At 40.2% G+C, this 16,307-nt stretch overlaps 1 protein-coding gene across 1 annotated transcript in view; it reads right to left on the bottom strand.

The window, feature by feature from the left end:
* The window catches only part of BDKRB2 (bradykinin receptor B2), a 38,829-nt gene extending 38,753 nt beyond the window's left edge, over positions 1-76 (bottom strand). Inside the window, exon 1 of the mRNA XM_089523607.1 lies at positions 1-76. The gene's annotated coding sequence lies outside the window, so the exon portion shown is untranslated.
* Positions 77-16,307: the final 16,231 nt, after the last annotated feature.

The raw sequence follows: 16,307 nt of genomic DNA, 5'->3' as shown, positions 1-16,307 counted from the left end.
CTTTATAGAGCAAAGATTTCAGTAGTTCAGTAGTTCAGGCTGCCTTTTCCTTTGTGATTCCAGCTTTCTTTTGCTGGTGGTTTCTGAAGAGAACTGAAGCAACTCCTCCCTCTGTGGACGAAGCTGTTAAGCAGTTCCACACCCATCTCTTTTAATGTCCCCCAAGTAGATGCTTTGGCATGATGAGGTAAGTCACTGGTGTTTGACTAAGAGCCATGAATAATGCAAAAAATATTATCCGAGATGTTGCTAATCTCCGAAATAAAACTCAGCTGTCTCAGCTGTGATTTCTTCTTTTTTTTTCAAGAGAAAGTTTATTCTATTTTGCTTTTAAATATTTCCCCCATTTGTACAAGCAGTCTTTTATTTTCTAGGAAATAAACCTGTTGCTTAGTTTCCTTTTGGCTGCCTTGAAGACATTGTGGTGCATTTCTACCCTTCCACCTCCTCAGTACAAATGAACAAAATCCCTAGTTTTTTGTGGGGTTTTTGGAGTATGTGGCCATGTTCTAGAAGAGTTTGTTCCTGATGTTTTGCCAGCATCTGTGGCTAGCATCTTCAGAGCATTCTCTGAAGATGCCAGCCACAGAGGCAAAACGTCAGGAATAAACTCTTCTAGAACATGGCCACATACTCCAAAAAACCCACAAAAAACTATGGATGCTGGCCATGAAAGCTTTTGACTTCACATTAAAAAATTCCTGTTTCCTTCCTTGGGGTTCATCTATAGAAATAATTCAGTTTGACACCCCTTTAACTGCCACGGTGCCATCCTATAGAATCCTGGGATTTTTTAAAATAGTTTTTATTCACAAAAGTTTAAAAACAACATATACACATCAAAGCAAAACAAAACAACCCCCCCCAAACAAAACAGAAAACATGTTTAGACAAAATAACATACAAACAAACTCACAACATATCACAACATATCACAAATACATACAACAAAAGATTTTAGCTTTACATGCTATCATTTTTATCTATCAATATACTTCATTATCTTCATAACATCATCTTAATCAGCAAAGTTTTCATAAATCCCTAGATTCTTATTTAACAAAAGTAGTGAACTCAAATATATTTATATTACGGTGGTAATAACAAATATAAATATTATATTTCCTATACTCTATAGGTTGATAAACTGTTGATAAACAGAATTCTGGGATTTGTAGATTTGTGAGGCACCAGCAGGCTTTGGCAAGAAAACTACAAATCCCAGGATTCCATAGGATGGGGGCACAACATTTAAAGTGATGTCAAACAGCATTATGTCTACATTGTAAGTGCACCCACAGACTACAGCCAGAGAAAGTTAAATCATACCTAAATCCTGTGGAAAGCAATGACACAATATTTGTCATCCTGACTAACTGGAAAATGAATGTTTTTACAAGACTATTACAGAGGTCAACTAAAATATTGGTATAAAAGGGAAGGATATTCAGAGGGTGCAATATTTTTCATTCTCTTCATCCATATTTAGCTTTAAGGTGCGTGTCCATTAGCACTCTTGGCACCTGTTTTGATATCTTTTCTAAACAACTTCTTGCTAGTAATATTATTTCTATTATTATTTAGCTGGGGCTAATAATTCTGCCTTGACATTACTTTTTAAGCACTTTCTTCTTGCTAATTAGAGTATGTTTTACTAGTAAGAGTAAAGGTTAGTGCACAATACAGACAACTGAATTTGATTATGTAGGAAAATCACCAAGGCAGTCCAGACACCTTCCTGGCTTTTTATTCAATGTGTTAACACTTTCATCCCCGACTATAACACTTTCTAAGGGAAAAATTGAAAGCAATTTCTCAAAAGTCCAAAAAACCTGTAACATTTTGGCTCAGCCCTATTTTAGCCCTTGTTTCCCCCAAGGAGTTGTAACTATATATAGCAGCAGTTCTGAACGCAGTTTGATGTGAGCTGCTATTCTCAGGTATCCTACTTCAATGGCCAAAAAACAATCAAACTTTATAGGGAACTATAACAGAGCTAGTCTGTAGAGAGATCTTGTAGCACCTTAATAATAATAATAATAATAATAATAATAATAATAATAATAATGTTTTTATTTATATACCGCCCTTCCATCAGATCAGGGCGGTTTACAGCAGTTAAAATACAATAGAGAAAAACATTAAAATCATACACCATACAATAGTTACAATATTCCAAAAAACATAAAAACAAAAGGCCCCAGGTTAGCCAGTCCCGTTGCCAGTGCGGCGGGGGAGGCCTATAGGACCTTGTTCAGGGAATGCAGTCCTGAACAGGAAGGTCTTAAGATCCCGTCTGAATTGGGCCAGGAAGGTAGCTGAGCGGAGCTCTATGGGCAGCGTGTTCCAAAGGGCCGGGGCGGCGATGGAAAATGTCCTCCTGGTAGTGGAGACAAACCTCGCCCCGGGAACCCTAAGTAGTTGCTGCCCAGATGTTCTGAGGGTGCGGGGCGGAATGTACGGGGAGACTGAGGACCTCTGCAGACTGGTATAAAGAGCCTGTGTGGGGGCAGAATGGGAGTGTGGCGACCGTACACTGGCCACCCTGACTCTGCCCCCACACCACCCCCATGCTGCCCATTTGACCAGACCGGGGTTAGAGTTACGCTGAATCTTAGCAGCTAGGGCACCCTTTCCGTGGTGCAAAAAGGCGCTACTTTTGTGCCACGGAAAGGTCATATCAGGGTCGCAGCGTGTGGTTGCCACAGCCCAGATTTTGTGAGGAAAGGGGCAGCTGCAGGCCACTCCAAAGGGGTGGTCTGTTGAGCTCTTAACTGAAAGGAAGAAGTTGGCAGCATGAGCTTTAATAGACTTAAGTTTACTTCATCAGATGCATTTAGACTGAGGAAGTAAACTTTAGTCTATAAAAGATCACACTGCCAACTTCTTTCTTTCAGTTAATCTCTAAAATGCTACAAGGTCTCTCTACATACAATGGAGCTAGAGTGGCGTAGTGGTTTGAGTGTTGGACTATGATTCTAGAGACCAGGGTTAGACTCCCCACTCAGCATGGAAACCCACTAGTTGACCTTGGGCAAGTCACACTCTGTCAGCGACAGAGAAAAACCAAATCAAACCTCCTCTGAACAAATCTTGCCAAGAAAACTCCACAATATATTTCAACTTTAGGGTGCCATAAATTGGAAATGACTTGAAGGCACACAGCAATAATAACAACAGGAGACACAGAAAAATTCTGAAATTGCCCAAATTATTTGATGGAAACTTTGTTGGAGAAAATACAAGGTCTTCTGTGGGTTTTGGTATCAGTATACTGATGATACCCAACATCACTACTACTTTCCACCTAATTCCAAGGAAGATTTCCTGTGCTAAACCAGTGCCTGGCAGTTATGATGGACTGGATGAGGGCAAACAAATTGAAGCTTAATCCAGACAAGATAGAGGTGCTCCTGGTCATTCAAAAGACAGATCCAGGAATAAGGATTAGCTTGTGTTAGATAGGGTTATACTTCCCATGACAACATAGTTTCACAGTTTGGAAGTACTTCTGGATTCAGCGCTGATCCTGGAGGCCCAAGTCTCAACAGTGACCAGGAGTGCTTTTGTACAGGTAAAACTAATGTGCTAATTGTGCCTCTTCCTGGAAAAGTTGGATCTGGCCATGGTGGTACATGTCTTGGTTACATCCTATTTGGATTACTGAAACACGCTGTACATGAAAAGTGCTCAGAAACATCAGCTGGGCAAAGAGATACAGCCAGGTTGTTAACTGTGATTGGCTAGAGGGAACACAAAACTCCTTTGTTGGAACAGCTCCAGTGGCTGCTGGTCCATTTCTGGGCACAATTCAAAGTGCTGGTTTTTACCTATAAAGCCCTACATGGCCTGGGTCCAGACTATTTGTAGGACTGTATCTCCCTGTATGAACCCATTAGGGTTTTAAGTTCATCTGGAGAGACCTTTCTCTATGTTCCACTACCTTCTCAGGCTTGTTTGGTAGGAACAAGGGTGAGGGTCTTCTCAGTGGCTGCTCCCAAACTTAGGAACTCCCTCCCCAAAGAGGTCAGGATAGTGCCATCCTTGTGCTTCCAGCAGCAAGTTAAAACATTTTCGTGCCACAAGGCCTTTACAGACAGTTGAGGTTGGGCTCTTAATTGCTCTCTGGTGCTGGATTTGAAGGCTTAAGGGTCTGTACATAGTTTTATTTGTACTGTATTGTTTTGTTGTTTCAGTATTTTTATCTATTTAATATGTATTGTTTTTAAGCACTTTCATCTTTTAAATTGCATTTTATTTTTTAATAAGTGATGTATTTTAATACCATGCTAATTAATATTTAATGCTATTTTTTAATGCTATTTAAGCTGTGTAGGGCTTTAATGGTCATAGCCAGCACTTGAATTCTAGAACTGGATTAGCAACCAGTGAATTTGTTTCATTTCTGTTCTCCACCATTTGCAAATAAAAAGATTATTTGCATTTAATTTACTATATATCTTGTCTTTCAACTTGACACCCAAGGAAGCCCATAAAATACATAATAGTAAAAATCACTTAGAAATCCATTAAATTAACTATTCTCTTAAAAATTGGCATTAATTGAAAACTATTTAAAACACATTTTAAACAATGCTGATAAAAGTTCAGCTGCTGCTCCCACCCATTAAAGACCCTTCTGCAGAAACCAGTTAGTAGCTAAAGACTATTAAATAAGGCATTTGCTTGCTTGCTGAAGGAGAGCACAGATAAAACCAGCCTAGCCTCCTTTTATTATTGTTATAAAGACACCATATGTCTCTGGAGATTTGTAATCTGGAGGAAATTAACCTTGCCAAGGCTGCCTGAACATTTCACTACTCTTGGCAAATGTTGTGTAATGGTCTTGTTTTTGTCTTTCACGCACACTGGTGATTGAGAAACAACAGCTGGCAGACACCAACCTATTTATTGTTGGTTTTTTTGGGGGGGTTAAATTATATAAGAAGCTTTGTGGAACCAAAACATCATGATTTACTATTGGATTCCAGTATGGTTTCAACAGCTCCAGTCCAACAATGTGTTTGTGAAGAAACCAAGCCTGTGTTCTAAAAAGGGAAGAAAGAAGGAATTATGCTGATAGTAGAAAATGAAGGCAATGATGAGAAACGACATCCGCCTCCAATACCCGCACAGCAGTCTGAAGCCAAAGTTACTTGAGATGGCTGGAAAATGGCTTCATTTTTTTAAGTATACACTTACTAAAATTGGCAAGATTCATCATATTAGAAATGAAAATATGAAAGTAAAAAAATCTGTCATGGGAGAAATGGAAACACAGATATAGGACTTTATCACACCAGGCTCATAAGGCACCATGGTAACATTAGTCTAGGAAATGCAAATGGGGAGCAGTCATTTTTGCCTAGCAATAGCAATAGTAATAGCATGAACATTTCTATACCACTTATCAGTGAACTCAGCACTCTCTAGGCAGCTTACAGTCTGAAAGCCAATTGCCCCAAGCAAGTTGGATACTCATTTTACCAACCTACTAAAGCATGGAAGGCTGAATCAACCTTGGACCACTGGGAACTCACATCTTTGTGGCTTCAGTACTGGCATTTCATCACTGTGCCACCAGGGCTCCCTGGGCTCTTCCAAATTGCCATGGTTCTGTTCCAGCCTCTGCCTTCCTTACTCCAGCTTCCAGAGCCCTACCTTTCCAGAATGCCTTTTGGCCTGTGTTTACTTTTTAATTATTTTTATTTTTAGCGCAGTTCCATGATCATGGCAATGCATTAAGTTTAAAAAAAATGAAAAAATTGATAAAATTGATAAAAAGAAAAGAAAAACAACTTGCTTGGGAATAGTGAGGGAGAGTGGGGAGAGGTGCAGAATCACATTCATTTGCTCCATGTGACCACCTGCATTTCGGAACTGCTTTGGAGGAACCTGTCAAACATTCATCAACAGTGGAAAAGCAGTGGGATTAGGATGCATCTAACACATTAATGATTTTTGCCCATCAATGAGAAGAAGCGCTCCAGGAACAGATGGACTACAGACCAGCTACTGAATGGACACAGCGTCATATGATAAGGTACAGCCATAGACTATGCTTTCCTGCTCTAATTCCATGTTTCAAACCTTGTGTGGCAGTCCTCCATCTATGTAGGCTCAGGGATGTGAATACTTAGCTTTTAGAAGTCTGGGTTTGACTTACGTTGTCAATGTTGTAATACTGAGGATGGAACCAGCTAGTTTTCTCCTGCTCCAGATAGTAGGGCCCATAGCAATGGATTCAAATAAGCAATGGAAAACACTCCCTCCTTCTTTGGAGGCTCCATTCACACTGCAGAATTAATGCAGTTTGATACTGCTTTAACTGCCATGGCTCTGTGTTATAGAATCCTGGGATTTGTAGTTTGTTGTGGCACCAGAGTTCTCTGATACTAAGGCAATATATTTCACAAAACTACAAATCCCAGAATTCCATAGAGTTAAGCCATGGTAATTAAAGTGGTGTCAAACTGCATTAATTCTGCAGTGCGGATAAAGCCGGAGATTTTTAAACAAAGGCTGCTTGGTTATCTGTAGGGGATGTTTTGATGGTGTGTTCCTGAATGGCAGTGGGTTGGACTGGATAGCCCTTGTGTTTCTTGGATCCCCTGCAATGACAGAGAAATGGCTGACTTTTTTGGGGGAGAGGGGGAGAGGAAATATTGCCTAAAAGAAGGTCTGAGGGTATTTTGGTTCTGAGCTTTGCACAACCAATGTATGAGTTCTAATGGTGTGACTTCAATTTACACTATTGTAATTAATCTGCAAGATTTTGATCCTAATCTTTGACATCTGTATGTCAGGTAAGTATAAAATGGTCCTTTCCATATTGGGAACATACTAATTTTGGACACTGCTGAAAATTTTGTTTTAGTTTGGGTTCAATAAAATGTATTAAGATTCGCAAATATCTTCAAGTCTGGGTGGAAGAAAGAAGAGATTTTTAAAAAATGGAATGAAGGAAAAATGAAATGAGCAGATTCTTCCAAGTAATTACTGCTTTTTCACATGCTTAGTCTGCTAAAATGGGGAAAGCAAACCATGTGATGCCATTTCTCAGGGCTTGGAAACTGGCACAGTTGTGACTTGTGACCTCATTAAATCTAGAATACTGCTTTTTAATCCAGTAGGTCATGGTAGTTATAGGTTTTGTGAATTTAGGATGGATTTTAGCCCCCTGGAGCAAATAGATATTTATCTAATCTTCTTTTCTACTGAGCTCCTAGGTATCAGTACAAGAAGAGGCCTAGGAGTTCTCCAAATGACACTACATTAGCTCAAACCCAAAATATGCAAATAGGTGTAAATGTCAAAAATGATCAACGTAATCCTTGTAAAAAGACAAAGTATCATTTTTATGACTGTTAACTATGTTTAAATTAATTATTAACATGCCAGCCCAGGACATACAATGTGAATTGATCGAGCGTGTTATACATTTTAATTTGGAGAGCGAGTGTGGTGCAGTGCTTTGAGCTCTCATACATGGAAACCCACTGGATGGCCTTGGAGAAGTCACATTTTCTCAGCCTCAGATGAAGGCAAAGGCAATCCTGCTCTATACAAACCTTACCAAGAAACCCAGGAAACTACCTGAAGGCACACAGCAAAAACATATTTTATTTTGACATTATCCCAGTCTATACACTTCTGTATTGTTCATATTCCTTCTTAGTGAATTAAATATGTCTATATCTATAGCTATATAAATATAAATATGATGTACATGCACATACGAGTACATACACTCTGTTTATTTTACCCCTTTCCCATCTGCCTGTTTAGCCTTAGGGCCTCAGTCTTCTGGAATCTGTTAGGTTTTTCCATTTGCTTTCAGAAAGTTATGCCAGCCATGCAGTACTCAGTTATTTGTAAACATCTCTCTCCTACTTTTCTTTGCATTCCATGAACCCCAGATTATGACTTGGCGAAATCAGTTCTTCAAAAATGTTTTCCTGACTGGTCCATTCATACAGTGTTGTGACATTTCACAGTTTATTAACTGCAACCTTGAGTCCCTGTACCAGGATGAAGGTGATATATAAATAAAGAAAATAACAACAACAATGATACCACATGGCAGGAGGTTTCACAGTCCATCTGTTCCATATCAATAGGCCTGTTAGAATTCTCTTGGAGACATGCAACAGCATTTGTGACCTCAGAAGCTGTTAGCAAAATAATAATAATAATAATAATAATAATAATAATAATAATTTACATATATCCCATTCTCCCAATATTGTGACTCAAGGCACTAAATAACCCAGTACAAACCAATAGCATGTCCTCTACTATTTGTCAGACAAAAATGGACACAGTTCTATTTACTATGAAAGATTATTCCATGATAGCCAGAGTTGTGCATACATTTTGACCCAGTGGTATGGGGAGGAACAACCCTTACCAAGAAAAATATGTATTCTGTAATCTGACTAAATTGAAGACTAAGCACATTTGGAACAAGTTACGGTGTGCCCACATCATACGCGGCTTCCAGCATATTCTGGAAGCTGCACCGGAAAGACTTCTTCTGTGCTCTGGAAGAAGCAATGGGGCGTGCCAGGTGTGCACCACGGGAACGAGTGGGGCCCAGAATGGATCCCCTGTGTAAGGAAAAGGCCAACTGTACTTGTTTTATACTGTTTGTTGAGATTTGATTATCACAGACTAAGACAGCCCTTCCATTTGGCAGGGATGTGATATCCTCAATTAGCAATGCTTTCATGATCTCTGTTCCTTTATTGCTGGAAGACAAAGTGATGTGTGCCGTTAATCTTTTTTGTGGCTCCCATAGAAGTCTGCTGTCTTCAGTAGAAGATGCTGTCCCACTTACCATTGTTGAAGTAAGCTTCTCTTTGTGGGGTTGCTAGTGGAGCCCATCTTAGCCTTCACTTCAGGCAGCAAAGTATCTTGGGATGACCCCGAACACAGGGAGAACAAAAGAGTTGAAAACAAGATCGCTCATCACTGAAAAGTGTAGTCAGGGTTCATAGCTTGGTGGCAAAGCGCACGCTTTGCAAATAGGAGGCCCCGTTTCTTAGAAGAGATCTCAGGTAGGCAGGGGAAAATATTTACTAAGAAACATGGGAGTTCCTCCTAGAGAGCAGGCAGTGCTGGCCTAGATATATAAAGTAGCTTCTTGTATTAATATGTTCTAAAGGATGGTACAGCATATACTTTGGCTGCTGCCACACTGCAGAACTGATACAGTTTGACACCACTTTATCTGTCATGGCTCCATGCCACAGAATCATGGCATATGTAGTTTGTTGTGGCACTGGAGCTCTCTGAAAGAATATTACAAAACTACAAGTACCAAAATTCCATAGCACTGAGCCACAGCAGTTAAAGTGTTGTCAAACTGCATTAATTTTGCAATGAAGATGCAGCCTTTGGCTATAGAAGTTCACAGATTCAGTCCCTGGTTGTCTCCAGATAACTTTAGGGAAAACTTTTGCCTGAGAACTTGGGAAGCAGCTGCCAATCAGAGTAAATATATAATATTAATATTAATGTTCTGACTCATCATCACTCCTGAAATTATGTGGTGAACCAACCTTATACCTTGTGAACCCTCCACTCCTTTCTATTATCAGAAGAGGTCTCCCTTACAGACGACTGTGATATGATGTGGTGAAGTGAGAGGTACATGGAATTTAACTAAGGACCTGCCTTTCCCCCCATAATTTGATCACTGCTCCTGAATAAGACATCTTTATTACCAAAACCATGCCTACTATGAGAAATAGAAAAGAGAAAACTGAAAAGTATAGAGGGCCCTTGGTATCCATTGAGATTTGGTTCCAGGACTCCGAGTGGATACCAAAATCCATGGCTACTCAAGTCTCCATATATCTAATGGTGTAATAAAATGATGTGCCTAATATAAAATGATAAAATCAAGGCTTGTTTTTTGGAATGCATTTTTGTGTGAACATTTTGAAGCTGTGGATGGTTGAATCCATGGATACAGAATTCATAGATACAGAAGGCTGTCTAGGCTTCAGTAACAGAATTATAGAATTTTACAGCTGGAAGGAACCTTGAAATGAATTACAGCCCCTACTCAGAAGCTTGCAACCACAACATCTTTGAACAATAACTCTGTCCAAATGGCTCTAGTTAAGGAGAACCCCCCATATCTTAAGGCAGTCCCTTCCACTATTGATCAGCTTTTACCATTAGGTTATTTCTTATAATGTTTATTTCCCTACAGTTTCTATATAGTATTCTAGCCCTTTAGAGCAACAGAGGACAGGACCCTGTATCTTCTGTATGACAACCCTTTAGGTATGTGGACATGATTATTGTGTCACTTTTTAATTTTCTTCCCCCCCCCCCCCACCTCGAACCAAACATACACAGCTCTCTCATCAAAAAAAGAAAAGAAAAGAAAAAAAAAACCCCGAGAAGCTGGACATAATGGTCCATGCATTATTTACCTCTTGGTAAGACTACTATAAAGCATTATACATGGGGCTGCCCTTGAAAATTTTTTAGAAGCTGCAGCTCATGTAAAATGCATTGCCCAAATGGTGTCTAGCATGTGCTTTAGAGATCTGCAGAAATGGAATCCTAAACTAAATGCATCTTTGGTATATATCTATCTTGTTCTCTTGTTTTATACTTGTAATGCTTTTCTGTACAATGTATAATTTCTCAGATGAAAAGTTTAAATGTGTGTGTTGTTGTGGGACTGGGGGTAGATTTGAAAGAAGAGGGAGGCCAGAATAAAACCGTATGCATGCCAAGAAATGACTGGTTCCAGAACTGGAAATGTACAACAATGTGGTCGGATGTCAGCCGTCTCCACCTCACTGGCCATCAGAGGCCATGGCTCATTTCTGCAGCCTCTTCCATTGTTTCCTTGAGAAAGTTTTGCTGAAAGAATTTCTTTCCCCTCTCCTTTCCTGATGTTAACAGAGTGTTTCTAAAGTCAACAAGGCTTTAATTATACACGTGAGTCAAGGTCGGTGCCAGACTGTGAACTACTATGAATTTCTTGGATTGTCCATACAGTGGCAAAAGCATTTCTCATTTCCTTCCTTTTTCTTTTTCTGATGCTGGCAAGCCAGAGACACACAATTTTCTTTTTTTAGGAACCAGGATATTGTGTTAGGATGTATGTACTTGAGGATCCCAGCCCCCTGCTGTCATTGGACCCTTGGGGAGAGACTAGCCCAAGTGTTCTGGAGCTGATTCTTGTGTTGTTTTCTTCACTGGCGTTGCCAGGAGAGATGAAAGAGGGCAGGAACAACCTGAAAATGATGCATTTCTTTTAAAGCCTGCCTAAGGAGATGGTTTGTTCTTGAATCTTGCCATAGCATTTGTGATAAGTAGACTGTTTCCACTGCTTCTGAGAGATGAATGCATGTGCCTAGCTGTGTTCAGTGGCCTGAGGGAGAGAGAGAGAAAAAATACCCCAAGAGCTTCTGTTTTTCTCTTGGATGGTTTCAAGATTTCTCAGACAGAGTGAACAAAAACGGACGAGAATCAAAATAAGGAGAAAAAGATAAAAGAAATGTTCATTATACTCTATCAAAAGGATGGGGTCTGGACTACCTCATTGGTTTATAGAATTGTAGAATAATAGAGTTAGAAGGTATCCTAAAGATCATCCAATCCAACCCTCTATTGCTGGTGGAATCGTCAGCTAAAGTATCCCTGTCAAAGGCCCATCTAACCTCTGTTTAAAAACCTCCAGTAAAAGAGAACCCATCACCTCCCCCAAACAGTCTACATCACTGTCCAACAGCTTTTACTACCAGGAAGTTCTTCCTAATGTTTATCTAAAATCGTCTTGCTTGCAATTTGTATCCATTGGTTCATGTTCTGCCTTCAAGATCAAATTTGTGTCGTCTTCAATGATAGCTCTTCAGATACTTGAAAATGGCTATCATAATATCTCTCAGTTTTCTCTTCTCCAAGCTAAACATACCCAACTCTCTCATTTCTTCTTCATAAGGCTTGGTTTCCAGACTCTTTAACAGCCTGGGTGCTCTCCACTTAACAAATTGCAGGTTGTCAATAACCATCTTAAATCATGATGCTCAGAGCAGGAAACTGTATTCTGGAAGAGGTTTGACTGAAGCAGAATAGAACAGTATTCTTACAGAACACAATGGTATTGTTCCGATTTGAACTAGGGCCAGTCTTATTATTAGGAATCATCTCAGGCAGCAGGATTTGGGCAATATGGAAAGGTAGCAAAAAGTTATGTAATTTCTTACTACTGTATTTTTACTGTGAGAAATAGAGAGAGAAGCCTGAGGGATGTTCCGCCTCTTCTGCCAAAATGATTTGGCTGGGTTTAGGTACTATGTACTCTGCAGGTGTGTGTGTGTCTCTCTGTGTGTGTGTACACATACTTTGTTTCTTCATTACAGGCAGAAAAATATCTTAATGTGGTGTTTTAAAACTGGGTTTAAACTTTTTGTGAACATTTTTAATTTGTTGTTATGGATGCTGCCTTGGGTGCCAGTGTGGGAGAAATGGGGCATATAAATAAAGTAAGTAAATAAATAAATTACATTCACAGTTCTTAGTATTATGCTGAAATTTTGACATTGAATGCAGTGCACAAATTGTCAGTTTGATTTGTTTGTACTTAGCTATGAGGAGTAATTCTGAAAGCAGTGTACCATTTGGATATTCCAAAATCTAGAGCCAGTAAGGAGACCATGGTTTGATTCCCAGCTTGGCCATGAAATCCACTGGATGACCTTGAGCAAGTCACATACTCTTAGCCTCAGATGAAGCTAATGGCAAATCTCCTCTGAACAAATCTTGCCAACAAAACCCCGTGATAGGGTTGCTTTAGGGTTGCCATAAGTCAGAAATGATTTGAACAGAGACAACACACACACACATCACCTTTATAATGAACAGATGTAGTCTGCTAGTCTTTGGTGGCTCATGGTTTCCATGTTAGGGGTGGTTGTCAATCCAGTCTAGTCCAAGCCTAGAATTTACCATTTAGTCCAAGCATCAATGTGGTGTACTGGTTGAGCATTGGTCTAGGACTCTGGAAGACCAGTGTATGAATCCCTGCTCAGACAGGGAAATTCACTGGATAGCCTTGAGGAAGTCAGATTTTCTCAGCCTCAAAGAAAGACAAAAGCAAACCATCTCTGGACAAATCTTGCCAAGAAATCCCCATGATGGGTTCACCTTAGGTTAGCCATACGTTGAAAATGACCTGAAGGCACACAACAATGATTTATCCAATGACCGCATCAAATATTTTGAGAAACAGCATGGTGTAGTGGTTTGAGTGTTGGACTAAGACTCCAGGAGACCAGGGTTCAGATTCCTGCTCAGCAATGAAAACTCACTGGGTGACCTTGGGCAAGTCACACACTCTCAGCCACAGGGGAAGGCAATGGTAAACCTCTTCTTATTATTATTCTTTATTTATATAGCGCTGTAGATTTGCACAGTGCTGTACATAAAAACAACAAATATAAAAGAGTAAACCTGCCTATGGTGTACAATCTAAGAAATGATAGGATAATACAAATAAAATACATAGCAATACAGGAAATGGTTCAATAAAACAGGCAACAAAAAGAACATCAGATAGCAAGTGACAATCACGCAATGTCTGGAAACGCTTCTCTGAACAGGATGGTCTTCAACTCTGTTTTGAAGCTGGTTAAAGAAGTGATGGCCCCAGGAGTGAGGGGCAGCAAGTGAAAAGGGGCGAATCCTAGATCGGGCAGAGGAAATCCTGGGCTGGGACAGCTGACTTTGACTACCAGAACGGAGGTTCTTAGGGGGAAGGTGAGGAGAAAGAAGGTCTGATAAATAAGGGGGGGCCAGCCCATGGAGGGCTTTAAACGTCGACAGCAGGAGCTTATACTGAATGCGGAAAGGGAGGGGGAGCCAGTGAAGGGATGCCAACAAAGGAGAGATATGGTCAGAGCGGTGGGTGGAAATGATAATGCGTGCAGCTGAATGCTGGACAGAAATTAAAGGACGGAGGTGAGAAAGAGGAAGCCCAGCCAGGAGGACGTTACAGTAACCAAGTCGTGAGACCACTAGGGCATGGACCAAATTCTTGGCAGTAGAGGCAGAGAGATATGGTCGGATTTTAGCAATATTGTACAAAAAGAATCTACAAGCCTTGGCTGTGGTCTGGATCTGAGGGATACACGACAGAGAAAAATCAAAGATAAAACCAAGACTGCAGGCTTGCTGGACTGGTTGAATAGAAATGTTGTCCACAGAGACAGAAAAGGAGTGTTGAAGGGTGGACTTAGGAGGAAAGACAAGAAGCTTCGTCTTGGACATTCTCAATAAATCTTGCCAAGAAAATGGCATGATAGGTTCACCATAAGTCAGAAACGAGTTTAAGGCACACAACAACAACAACCAAGCTTAGAATTTATCCAGAGTGCAGAACCTATCTGGGGGACAGAGTTTAGTACTTTGGATAGCCCTTTTGAAGTTCAAATCAAAATCCACAGCTGATTCATCTCCCAAGTGACATGGAAGCCACCAGCTGTCAATGCTTCTAGTTACATGCCACCGTCCTTCACTAAGCACAGACAGTTCTGGTTAATGCCTGTCCTGTTCATGCAGGCATTTGGTAGGTAATTTTCATTTACTGGTTGTGAGAATTCCTTCTTCCTTTTCTCCTAATGCATTTCATAACTCACCCCCTGGAATCCAAGTAATCGGTCTCAGAGGACTTGGATTTTGAGGAGTTTCTTGCTCCATACGACTCCTTCCTCATATCTGAGAAACTAGTGGCTGAAGCAGCCGAGGGGTTCTCTCCTCACAAGGACTTGACAGTTATTGAAAAGACACCTCTGCTCTTTGTAGTTCCTAAAAAAGAAAAGGAAAAACCACCTGTTAAACAGAGAATGCCAACTAATCAAATCCAGAACCTCTCCTAGCAACTGTAGGAAATGTTTGTTGTTTGCAATCATTTAACATCTATAACTAGCTGTCTTCTTGATGTTTCTGTGTTTTCTGGTATTCTTAATCCCTGGACAGGCTATGTGGAATAAATCCTTATTTTACCACTTTTTTACTTTGGATATCTGGACCTTTGGTTTTGTGTAACAACCTCTTGGTTGAAAGAGATTTTGTCCCTGTACCTCACTTCATCTTCTGAGATTGGCTGTGCATGATCTGAACTTGACTGATTTCCTTGTAGTTCCTTCCCTTAGAAGAATCTGTCTTTTCAGATACTTGCTACCTGGTGGAATAGAATTCCCCTCCTCTTTCCCTCCCTCCCTCCCTCCCTTCCTCTTTGCCTCTCATATTGCTTTTAATTGCTGTCTAAGGGGCTCTTATGCCACTTCAGTTATCAGTACAGTTTGCAATAATTTGTTTTGTTTCTAATGGCCTTATTTATTACAATTTATTGCCAGCCCATTCATTCATTAAATCATTCATCTTCATTGCATTTAGTCAGTTTGGAAGAGCCACTTGTTTGGACTACAGCTCCCCAAGTTGGAGGGTTAGGATGATGAAAAAGGAAAGCTCGGACATATGTAGAAACAGTGGTGGTGGTGCAGATATAAGGTCAAGAAGATTGGCAGGCTTGTTTTCTTATCTGCAACAATAATAAAGAGAGAACACAGCGGATTAGCAAATACAGTAATCCCCAAGGCCAGGTTCATGTTTGTTCTCTTCATTTGGTGGTACAGGCCAAGATAGCATCTTCCATATTAGGTAAATGGCAGCATACTGCAGCAATAACCAATAGCAAATGAAAGGATGAGAGCCTGATCTGCTTCTACTTGGATATTACCAGAGGCCCTAAGTTTTTTAAAAAATGAAAAGAAAACAAATTCAATTATTGCCACAGTTGTTGAACATCTGTTTTTTACCCGCACGGATCCCTTGTTTCCTGGCTAAAAGTTTATTGAGTGAATCAAATTGCATTTATTTTAGCAGAAGGACAGCAAGGCAGCCAGATAGGTTTAGAGGGGGGAAATGAAAGAAATGAAGGAGATGTCAACATGCATGTCATCCCATCAACCAGAAACCAAGCCAAACTGTTGAAATGAAGCCTCCCAAAATAGGAGCATGTTCTGGTGGGAATGTCAGTGGGGCGGGGGAAAGTCCAAATATTGCTTCACATTCAAAGAGGAATTAGAAATGAAGTAGAGGTGAAATGAAGCCATGGTGAAACAAAGAGCAACTTTCCATAAAAGACATGATGAGGCAGGATGGTTGAGGAGAGGCCTTGAGTTGGTTTATGAATAGCAGTAGTGAAGTTGAAGGCTTTTGTGGCTGGCATCCATAGTTTTTGTGGGTTTTTTGGAGCAATGTGGCCATGTTCTAGA

This window comes from Sceloporus occidentalis, unplaced genomic scaffold (assembly GCF_023333645.1).
Source record: "Sceloporus occidentalis isolate IW3139 unplaced genomic scaffold, rSceOcc1.0.p SCAF_4, whole genome shotgun sequence".
Taxonomy (NCBI): domain Eukaryota; kingdom Metazoa; phylum Chordata; class Lepidosauria; order Squamata; family Phrynosomatidae; genus Sceloporus; species Sceloporus occidentalis.
The sequence above is the reverse complement of the archived record's forward strand: the minus strand, read 5'-3'. Positions and strand labels throughout refer to the sequence as shown.